Consider the following 12,330-nt stretch of genomic DNA (forward strand, 5'->3'; position numbering starts at 1 on the left):
AGGTCGGGGGTTCGATTCCCCTTAACAGCTACCCTGAGGTACCCCTGAGCAAGGTACCGTCCCTACACACTGCTCCCCGGGCGCCCAATGGCTGCCCACTGCTTCACTGAGTGAATGGGTTAAATGCAGAGAGCAATTTCCCCACGGGGCTCAATAAAGTACAATAATGTACTTTCTAAAGGATTGAGAAAGTTTATTCATGCAGGTTCATATGACAGAGAATGTGCATGTTCTTTTAGTTTTGATATTATAATTTATATTTAATTGTGTTGTGGTTTGCAGTGTTTTGTGTTCTTTTCACTTTAAATTTGTGAAAGGAAAAAGCTGAAAATTTAAATAGTTAAAACTTGAAATGTGAATAGTTGATTTTTGTATTATATGATTTATTTATTACATTTTATGTGGAGTGAATAAATAAAAGTATATTTACGGTGGCCCCTAGAGACAAAGCACATACAAACTTCAAATCACGTACGAACTCTGAAGCATGTACAAACTCCAAAACACGTAAAAACACGTACAAACTCCGAAGCACGTAAAAACTCAGAAGCATATAAAAACTCAGAAGCACATAAAAACTCAAAACACGTACAAAAGACAACAGAAGTGCTCCAGGATGCTGGGCGCAGTGTTGAGCCTTTGTTATCTTGTGGCTACACAAGCCAGCAAGTACCAACGACCGGATTTGGTGTGTGGTAATAACAGGTAAATGAACTTTTTTTTAAATTATTTGAATATATATATGAGTGCCTGTGTATAAATACACAAACAATACACACATGCTTTCAATTGTGTAATTTAAGTGATCTAGTAGCTCTGCTTTGGAAGTTCAGTTCATGCTAGAAATGTGTTTTGGGGTTTGTACGTGTTTTGTCTCTAGGGGCCACCGCATATATTTATATATAAACATATATAAATAAAACCACTTGTTTTTATGTTAGTAATTCCTTTTGTGCATAATTTTATATTATTGTTAATAATAAATTAATTAAAGCAACAAAACAACCCGAAGAGCCGGTTCGGAGCCGAAAGAGCCGGCTCTTTTTAGTGAGCCGAACCGAAAGAGCCGGATCTCTAAAAAGAGCCGGAAATCCCATCACTAGTATATATGAACCACAGCTCTACAACAGGGTTAGTCCCACCCGTGGTATTGAATGGTGGGTACGCTAAACTGATTTTGCCACTGAGAAAACACTCTTTTGTGTCGCATGCCACATGAATCAGTAAAGGCAAGGCATCTGATCTGGAAGGCTGAATTTGCCTTCAGATTAATGGGAAAATAGGCATTAATGTACAGGGTGGGCCATTTATATGGATACACCGTAATAACATGGGACTGGTTGGTGATATTAAAGTCCTGTTTGTGGCACATTAGTATATGTGAGGGGGCAAACTCTTCAAGATGGGTGGTGACCATGGTGGCCATTTAGAAGTCGGCCATCTTGGATACAACTTTTGTTTTTTTCAATAGGAAGAGGGACATCTGACACATCAAACTTATTGGTAATGTCACAAGAAAAACAATGGTGTGCTTGGTTTCAACGTAACTTTATTCTTTCATGAGTTATTTGCACTGTCAGTGTGCCCCAGGGTGGCTGTGGCTACAATGTAGCTTGCCATCACCAGTGGATGTGTGAATGGGTGGATGACCGAATGTGTAAAGCGCTTTGGGGTCCTTAGCGACTAGTAAAGCGCTATACAAATACAGGCCATTTACCATTATTTACAAGTTTCTCTTTGTTCACAGCCATTGACATGTCGAAGAGGTTAACACGTGAGGAGCGGATCGAAATTGTGTTATCATGGTGTGGCACTTGATTTTACCAGTCAGAGTATGTTTCTAGCTCAGATTAACAAAGATGCTGAACTGAAGACATTATTGCAACAACAACCGATACCGCCAAACCAACGTCTTCAAACGAGATCATACCTAAGCCAAACACCATGGCATGATGGAAGAGGCTGTTCTTTGAAAAATCCTGACACAGAGGGCCTGTGTGACTAAGTCTGTGAGTGGTTCTGCATAGTGATTGAACTCCGACTAAGGTCTGTGACCGTCTGTGACAACTTTCTAACAGCTATCAAGCATTTTGGAGGAGAACAGGAGCCTAGCAACTGCCGCAACTAGCTAACGTAAGCTAAAGTGGCAGTTTCTGTTTTTGTTTTTGACACTGTCGCCGGTACGAGATTCCGGAATGGCACCACTTACCTCAACATCCAGTTGTGAAAGCTGCATCAACCTGAGCCAAAAAGTGATCGAGCTGGAACAAAGGATATCCACGCTATACCAAATCCAGGGGGCTGAACACGAACTTGACACGATCCTCCTTGGCAAAGCTCAAACCACCGCTACTAGCGCTGAGCTAGCCGACACAGTGCACCACCCAGCTGCTATGTCCCAAGATCCCGCCAATAGTCAACACAGGCTCTCAACTTGGGTCGCTGGTGTTTCTGTCAAGGACGAGAACTCCTGGTTTCAGCTAGGGGCCAGACCCAAGGCTCTGGTCAGCTCCACTCCAACCAGCGCCATGGACCGTGGTTGAGACGCGTGGTGGCTGCAGAGGGGGCAGGAGGATCCGTCTCTCGCACCCTCACCCCTCCAGCGCGGTAGTACTGGAGAATAAATTCAATGTCCTGGATCCTATGGACTTTCCTCCTCTGGCCGCTAGCCCTCGCCATCCAGCTGTGTCGCTGAGGTCTGCGCCATCTCCACCACTACGCCCGCGGAGCCGCGGCGGGCAACCCGATGCTGTGGTGCAAACTCACCGTGGAGAGCTGTGCTTTACCCCGGCTCCTCGGAGAAGAGGACCCACGGCGCGGGTACCTGGGAGTCACTCACGCAGTCCGGCTGGCGCATATCCATCTGAACAACCCTGGTGCCGCGGCGCGGGCGTCTCAGATGACCAGCAGCCCCCGGTGGCACCTCCTCTCTCCACGCTGGTCCTCGGGGATTCCATCGTCAGGAACGTGCGGATGAGAGGGGCGCTCACGCTGTCGTTCCCGGGAGCCACCGTTGTTGACATAGTGGACAGAATTCCCAACATTCTGGCATCCCACCCACAGGCCAACCGGCTCATCATCCACATCGGCACCAATGACATCCCCAAACAGCAATCTGAGCTGCCGAAGTTGGACTTCCTCCAACTCTTCAGCCTCCTTGGTCAGTTGCAGGTGAGTGCTTTTATCTCCGGGCCCACCCCCACCTGTGGCAGAGGGATAGGCCGTTTCAGCCGGCTGCTCAGCCTTAACACCTGGCTTTCCTCCTAGTGATGGGATTTCCGGCTCTTTTTAGAGACCCAGCTCTTTCGGTTCGGCTCACTAAAAAGAGCCGGCTCTTTCGGCTCCGAACCGGCTCTTCAGGTTGTTTTGTTGCTTTAATTAATTTATTATTAACAATAATATAAAATTATGCACAAAAGGAATTACTAACGTTAAAAAAAAGTGGTTTTATTTATATATGTTTATATATAAATATATGCGGTGGCCTCTAGAGACAAAACATGTACAAACTCCAAAACACATATCTAGCATGAACTGAACTTCCAAAGCAGAGCTACTAGATCACTTAAATTACACAATTGAAAGCATGTGTGTATTGTTTGTGTATTTATACACAGGCACTCATATATATTCAAATAATTTAAAAAAAAGTTCATTTACCTGTTACTACCACACACCAAATCCGGTCGTTGGTACGTGCTGGCTTGTGTAGCCACTAGGTAACAAAAGCTCAACACTCCGCCCAGCATCCTGGAGCACTTCTGTTGTCTTTTGTACGTGTTTTGAGTTTTTATGTGCTTTGGAGTTTTTATGTGCTTCTGAGTTTTTACGTGCTTCGGAGTTTTTACGTGCTTCGGAGTTTGTACGTGTTTTGGAGTTTTTACGTGCTTCGGAGTTTGTACGTGTTTTGGAGTTTTTACGTGTTTTGGAGTTTGTACGTGCTTCAGAGTTCGTACGTGATTTGAAGTTTGTATGTGCTTTGTCTCTAGCGGCCACCGTAAATATACTTTTATTTATTCACTCCACATAAAATGTAATAAATAAATCATATAATACAAAAATCAACTATTCACATTTCAACTTTTAACTATTTAAATTTTCAGCTTTTTCCTTTTACAAATTTAAAGTGAAAACAACACAAAACACTGCAAACCACAACACAATTAAATATAAATTATAATATGAAAACAAAATGAACATGCATATTCTCTGTCATATGGGCCTGGATGAATAAACTTTCTGAATCCTTTATCATCTGCAACAGAAAATAGTTGTGGATGATTACTATACCTTTCTAATGTGACGTTGTTGTCCCTGGCTCTCTTTCTCTCTCTCTCCCTCCCGCTCTGTTCCTGTGCTGCTGCGAGTGTAACTACCGCCCCTCCCTCCTCTGCCCAGCGTAAAGCACAAGGCTCGAGTGCAGAGTGAAGCGGAAAAAAAGTGCGAGAGAGAGGCTGAGAGAAAGGAAAAAAACAAAACCACGTGACGGCTCGCGATAAGGAGCCGGCTCGCGTCGTTCACGTCAAAGAGCCGGCTCTAAGAGCCATTTCGTTCGCGAACGACCCATCACTAATATATACTGGTCACTAGTGTTCGCAGGGAAAAATTGAATCTCCTCCCCCACACAAATGGGTTTGAGTGGAGGCACTGCTGGACTCTAATGAGTTGACAGTTCTGTTTGATATCGGGTAAGCAATTTAGTAATGATGAAACACAATTCATATCAGCCAACACTCTCTTCTTGTTTTCTTTTTCTACCATATCAGTGGATTGTCAGATTGCAGCACTGTGACTCTGTGGTTACCCAGACCCTGTTCGATGTCTGATAGGCACCGGGGAAACTGTGTGGCTCATTAGCCTCCATTACGGTTTATGGCTGTATCAGTGTGGAGGCAGATCTGGGCCATACAATGAGTATGGCTGAAATCGCAGCCTCACAGAGCAGGTGCTGCTTGAACACAAACCACACTATTCTGCGAGTCTTTGCCAGGACTGCACCATTGAACTAAACAGACGTGCACGTATCTGTGATTACATACACACAATTCTGCAAAGTCGGACAAAAAATATACCAGGTCTGCACACGTATCGATGTTTTCATTTAAGAAAGAAAAGATATTCCATCTGACAGTCCTGAACAGTGCCAGGCTCAGTGTTATATTGAAGCTGATATGACTTGACATATTCTGTGAGAAAAGTCTTCCTGCGCTTCTTCTTTTTTTCTACCAGAAAAACACTGGCACTGCAGATATGTTCCTTATCCCCACTAAACACTTGTGTCATATGATAAACTTATCACAAAGTCTTCTCTACTACAAGAAGAACACGAATTCATCCCTCTTGATATCCGTTACTTGCGCTGTCTTTCTGCTGCATTGGCAAAGGTTGCATTAAGAGTTTTTCATGGGTATCCTGTGCATCTATGCCAATTAGCTTATATCGATGCCTCCTTTGTGTCTCTACTTTATTTCTGTGTGCCACTTTGAAAATAATGTAAAAGCAGTTTTCTCCCCATCTCTCAGGTTCTTTATATCTCTTTGGAACTACAAACAGATGGGCTTTTGGCTCTTTGCTCTAAATATACATTTTGGGAGAATAAAACCAGCTAAGAGATCTATCACACATTATCACACCTTCGACACTGGAGATTTAGCTCCATTAACCTTCTCAGATTTTTAAATGTTATCAGAAAATTGTTTTCATGCTGTGGATTAATCTCTTGTTTTGTTCATAATTGGTGTCAAATCTCCCATATCTGTTTGAACAGCCATTTGGAAGCACATGCAGAAACAGTTTGTACAGAGGTTGTTTACTGGGATGGAACAAAGCAGTTACAGTGTTTGAACTGTAGACATTACTGACTGTAGAACATTGGGACTGTTCCCAAACTGCAATTACCCAGACGATATCTAGGAGCCATAAAAATGGTAGCTGAGTCAAGTTTGGGATTTTTTAAGTCTTAAAGGATATTTTCACATGAGCTGTAAAAATATGTAGTATAGTGTTTGGTGCGTAATTTATCTGTTGAAAAGAATTTTTAAAAAGTAATCAGATACAAAGTGTATTTTTTGCAAACATTAGCATGTTAGGCTAACCATTTTACTAATCTTGGTTGTAGCTATAACACTGCATTTAATTTGTGCACCTTACCACACGTGCAAAATTCAAACTTGTTTGCTATATCTCTGACCTGTTTTAGTTATAAATATATTTTGGGCATTCTAGTTGTAGCTGAGAAAACAGGGTTCTCACCTGCAAGCTACCTAGCTGACAAGAAAGCTGATGGTGAAGACAGACTTATCCAAAGAAGAGTATCAAGAAAATTTCAAATAACCTATTTTCAATTATAGGTATAGTTTTGCTATATCCACACACACACACACACACACACACACACACACACACACACACACACACACACACACACACACACACACACACAAGCAAATATGTGGAGACATGAAGGGGATAACAGGCTTCAGGAAGCCACTGAACTGAAATGGGATGTTCAAAACAGAATATGACTTCAAGGCAAATGTCAAAATGATGGTGCTGTAAAGGGACAATTTCTATAGAGAAGCAGAGAAATTAACCAAGTCAGAGACAAAAGTCACAGTGGGGGATTTTCAGAAAAAACCGAAGCCTATGCAGTATGCTTCAACTTTCTGATATTGTATTCCCCAACAAACGAGGAGTTACATTTGTCATCCCTGCTCAAATATCCAGTCCAGTAGATGAACTAGGTCCTGATTTTTAGTGACTTCTCAAAGATAGACAGTGTGTCACAAGGGTTTAGATAAAAGACCAAGTTCAGATGGTTATATTCGTCTGTCAAGTTGATGTTCAGTCTTCTCTTATTGGACTTCTCGGACTTAAATTTAATGAGTCAAACAACCTTAGGTCATGAACAGTTCTCCATAGTAAGGCGTGTGGCTAACAAGCAAAGGCGTGACTGCTATTTGGGTAAAGACGTGGATCAGTTTCTAGTGTGCAGGAGAAAATGGAGGCGCACAGAAGGAGAACTGATTGCTCTCCACTGCATTGCACATCAAGAGGCTCTGTGTGAAAAAAAGCCTCAAGCACTGAACAGTGCTTAAGAAATATGTGAATCTCATATGAGCATGGGGCCTAAACCATTCAGGTCACTTTTAGAAGAAGATAATTCTGAATATTATGAGACAACAAACCTAGATACATATGCAGGTAGTGATCCAGCACATTATGCAACCGGGCTTTGTTGTCATTTGTGGAGAAAGCATTCTGCCGCCAGTTCGGCAGGTGCAACTTTGCGAGTTGCTGACTTGTTCAAGTTATTGCACTTCTGTGAGAGGGAAGCATACACGCTCAGCATTATGGAAAGCAGTTCTGCCCTCCAAAGTATGGTATAACACCTTTTTCCCAAGTTTTTATGGGGTATTCTACCACTATGGGTGTTATTAATGAAGCAACTTAAGATTTGTTGCTGGTTATGTCTGATTCTCACCTCTGCTAGGAGATCCTGTGACCTCTGTGCACTGTCCAACAAGGGCAGGATAAAAAAACATATTTGAGTGTTAAATTATGCAGGGTTTGTGGATGAAGGGTTGAAAGCTTGATGATGACCGTGGTGGGGTCAAGTAGTCAATTAGTTCTGTTCATAATGCAGTAAATATATATAGTTCACATGCAACGCAGAATAATTAATGATGCTGCCATAATACTTCTGGCAGCGTCTGTGACAGAAAGTCAGTCATCCATTGCAATGCCTCTCTTTTGGTTGGCTGTAGGCTTACAGTCTGAGGCAGAGACAGAGGCCCTCTGCGGCGGGCTTAGGCTGAGATCTGTTCACTAGCTCAGTCATCTAAGCACTACAAATGACCCACAATATGCTAGAGTGCCCACAGGGGAAATAAAGCTTCCAGACATGAGACTTCATCACCACTGCGTTCAAGTGAGGGAAATGGTGGGGCAGAGAGCGTTTAACCATCCTTGCTTCACTGGCCTCCCGCGTCTTGTTAAAAGCCGATGGCCACTTATGACAGAAGGGATAGTGGAGATGATGAAATGTAATGGGCCAAGAGGAAAGGAGCTTGGCTGAAGAGGTCCGGGAAGTAAAAGGGAAAAAAGATACAGGGGCAGATGGGAGAAGTGAATGGTGTTAATATAAAGTAGCTTGTTTGTGTGTGTGTGTGTGTGTGTGTGTGTGTGTGTGTGTGTGTGTGTGTGTGTGTGTGTGTGTGTGTGTGTGTGTGTTTGTGTGTGTGTGTGTGTATAAAGACATTTTACCTCCAAGGCTTTGTCGAGAAAGAAAAATCAAAGTGGCTATACTGCTCGTTTCAGCCACAACACTTGCTTGAGTTCTTGTAAACAATTTGTTCTTCAGCATCTTCTTCCTGCTTACTGTCGTGGAAAACATAAATTCAGCTTCGTCGTGAGCAGCACGCCTAACAGTATGACTAACAAGGCAGGAAAAAAAAGAAAGGTGCCTTTGGCCAAATGTATAAAAAATGTAATATGCACTGCTTATGCTGTTAAACATGAAAGTATGAAACTCTTTAGAAGGGATAAACCTAGCTGATAGAGCTACTGTGTATTTAGTGTTATAACTTGCTTCGGGTCCCAAACAAGCAATCCAGTCTTTAAGTGATGACATGATGAATGCTGCTTCGAGCCCAAACTACTCTGCTTTTAATAAGGCTGTTGTGTTTTTAACATGTTTTAATGCTTTGTATCTTGTTTTATTTAATCTCAACAAGCCCCTAAAAACAGTCAGTGATCACTGTCGGCCTCTACCACTATTCATTTTTTAAAGCTCAGTTTTTAAAACCTTACAATGTCTCAGTCTCCACCACTCTCAGCACTGGAGCTCCCCAGGGGTGTGTTCTGAGCCCCCTGCTGTACTCTTTGTACACATATGACTGTGTGGCCACTACCAGCTCCACCACCATCATCAAGTTTGCTGACGACACCGTCGTGGTGGGCCTGATCTCTGATAACAACGAGACGGCCTACCTGAAGGAGATTAGGAATCTGGAGAACTGGTGCCGGAGGAACAACCTCCTTCTAAACGTCAGTAAGACAAAGGAGCTGATAGTGGACTTCAGCACTAAGCAGGAGAAGAACTACCAGACCCCCGTCATCAACGAATACCCAGTGGAGAGAGTGGACAGCTTCAAATACCTCGGAGTTCACATCACGCAGGACCTGTCATGGTCCTGTCACATCAACACCGTGGTGAAAAAGGCCCGACAGCGTCTCTACCACCTCAGACGCTTGAGAGACTTCCAACTGCCCTCCAAGGTGCTCAGGAACTTTTACTCGTGCACCATAGAGAGCATCCTGACAGGAAACATCTTAACCTGGTTCGGGAACAGCACCATGCAGGACAGACGAACTCTACAGAGGGTTGTGCGATCAGCTGAGCGCACCATCCGCTCCGAGCTCCCTGACCTGCACTCAATCTACAGCAGGCGGTGCTGGACCAAGGCCAGGAAGATCGTGAAGGACCTCAGCCATCCCAACAACAGACTGTTCTCTCTGTTGAGGTCAGGAAAGCGATTCCGCTCCCTGAAGACCAACACAGAGAGACTGAGGAGGAGCTTCTTCCCGCAGGCGATACGGTCTCTCAATCACACCACCACACAGTACTGACCCACACATATAGTTCTTACACACACACTGAACATTCTGGACATTGTTTTCACTTCATCACTTAAATCACTTTAAGCATATTTGTACTGTACAAGACACTTACAAATGTGGATTGCACAACACTGGACATTATATTTCTTCATTTCCATTAATACTTGTACAGCTGCTGTTATTGTATATATATATTTATATTTCTTCATGCATTCTTATATATTTCTATACTGTGTATTGTGTATTTTGTTGTACAGTTATTTTATTTTCAACTTTAACTTATATATTTTATCTTATTCTTTCCCAGTTAAACTCACCCTTCATTCTAATTTGTGTTGTACAGTTATTTCATTTTTAACTTTAATATTTATATTTTATCTTTATTTTATTTTTATTCCTTCCTAGTTAAATTTACCCTTTTTAATTTTCATATTTATTTCCTATCTTATTCATAGCCTTTTCTTTTTTTTCTTTAGGTCACGAGCAGTTGTGTAAGCATTTCACTGCATATCGTACGGTGTATGACTGTGTATGTGACAAATAAAATTTGAATTTGAATTTGTAACTACAGCCCAGCCCATACAGCAGTATATTAATGACTAACCTCGTATTGTGGATGGATTATCTCAGTTGTTCTCCTGACTGAAGTTTTTCATCGAGTGGAAAAACGTTTGCGTTCTTCCTTCAGATTCACTGTGTTAATGTTATGCTAACATAGCTGTGTCGCTAGCGATCACGTAGCACATCATTAACCAGCTAGCCCAACTTTGGTAACCCTACAAGCGTCACTGCTGTTTAGTTTCCTGTCTTTATTTATGTTGGAAGAGATAGCAGAGCTGTACGTTTTAATTTGTTTCAGAAATCCCTCAGTCAGAACATGGTATATTATATTTAGATGGAAACTGACTAGCTAACTTCCTGCTAACTTTTAACTCTGTTAAATTTCATAAATTCTGTTTTCATGGATGCCTGGATGTTAAACTTAATTGTTACACCTGGTAGAGCAGCAACGCTGATCATTTTATTACAGATGAAAGAATTTAGACAGTTCTTCAGCTCTCAGCGATCCCGCGGTGTTTGTTTGACTTTGGGACCTGCAGCGTAGTTTGGGCCCAGACACGGCTAATGACATCAGACTTAAAGACCGGATAGATCCTGAATATTGGTTCCTCTTTTATGTCTGTACCCTAAACCATGGAGCTGAAGTTGAGACTTGAGCTTTGTCTAGATAAGAAATATCCTTCCAACAGTTCTACTGTTTAACCAACATTAAACAATAGCTGAACAATAATTGCTTACAGCTGAACCCAGCCAAAACAGAAACTTTGATTATTGCACCAGACAGTACAATACCTGATATTAAATGGCGACTGAGGTTCCTCACAGAAACAGGTGCTAGTATAGATCACTGGGTTAAACGGGAGACCCATATACCACAAGGCTATTACAGAGGCCTAGGTTTGATTCTATCCTGAGCCTTTTTGCTATGTGTCTTTCCCCTGTCTCACTTTTTCTGTCTGCTCTCACTCTGTCCTGTCATAATAAAGAAATAAAAAAGAAAATGAGTACTGATGAAAAAAGAAAATGAACACTGATTATTCATCCAAGTAAAACTAGTCATGGTTTGTTAGCTCAGGTTTCAATGATGCCAGTGTGGGGGGGGGTCATAGTTTGGTCCCGCCTTCACTGTTGTGATTGGTGTGGGGGTAGGGACAGGCTTAGGGCGTCGGGGGGTTCCCTGGAGGCATCTTCCTTGGGGGGCTCAACCCGGGGTAGCGGTCATGTCCGGTTAGGGGTTCTGTTGGCTCTCAGGTGACTGTTTCCTCGTGGCTGCGTGCAGCGGGGCTAGGGGAGGGTCTGTGCTGACGGACGTGGCTTACTGACCTGGTAGCCTGGCTGCCCCTGGGTGGGTCCTTTATGGGCGTGAGGTTCTGGGGGCGCTCCGTCTCTGGGCTGGGGCCCTGGCCGGGCCTCGGGGGCTTGGGTCCTGGTTGGTGTGTTGCCGGGGCTGTGGGCGGGTGGGTGCATGGGGGCCCGGCCCTGGCGCAGGGTGCCGCCGGTGCGTCGAGCCACCTGGGGGGCACTTCAACTGGTGGGGGAGATTGTCACATCTTGCAGGAGCGTTCCTCTCTTCAGGAACTCTCTCTGCAGGAGGGGGAGATACAGGAGAGGTGGAGGAAGATCTCAGCCTGGGCGTCTATTGTCTTATGTAGTCTGGAAGATGAGTGGATGGTGGGGTGGGTGCAGTTTTCTCTGTGGTGGGGTTGGGTGGACTGTCCCGGGCTCTGTGGGGCCGGGAGGCGCTGCTGCACTGGGCCCCGGTCTGCATGGGCCTGGGCCCCCTTTCCCTGGCAGGTCGCGGAGTATGGGGGTGCCTACTGGGGTCAGCGGGGGAGCTGGCCCCATGGAGGGGTCACTTGCCCCTCCCTTCCTTCCCTCCCCATCTCCAGCTGCCTCCCCTCCCTCTTTCCGCTCCACCACAACCACCCACACATGCAGGGCCTTGGAGTAGGGGTATGTCACCAGGGTGCAGAGGAGGCAACCCCCCGGTCCCCTTCTGGCTGCCTCTGCCTCAATTTTATCCCACAACTTAGACATTCACATTACTCACACTCTCATTACACATAAAAAATTAAAAAAAAAGATGCCAGTGTCGCTGCTTGGTTTTTGCCAGATATCTATAGAATTAGGAAACGTCACTCGTCAGAC

The sequence above is a fragment of the Rhamphochromis sp. 'chilingali' genome (assembly GCF_963969265.1).
Source record: "Rhamphochromis sp. 'chilingali' genome assembly, chromosome: 13".
NCBI lineage: Eukaryota > Metazoa > Chordata > Actinopteri > Cichliformes > Cichlidae > Rhamphochromis > Rhamphochromis sp. 'chilingali'.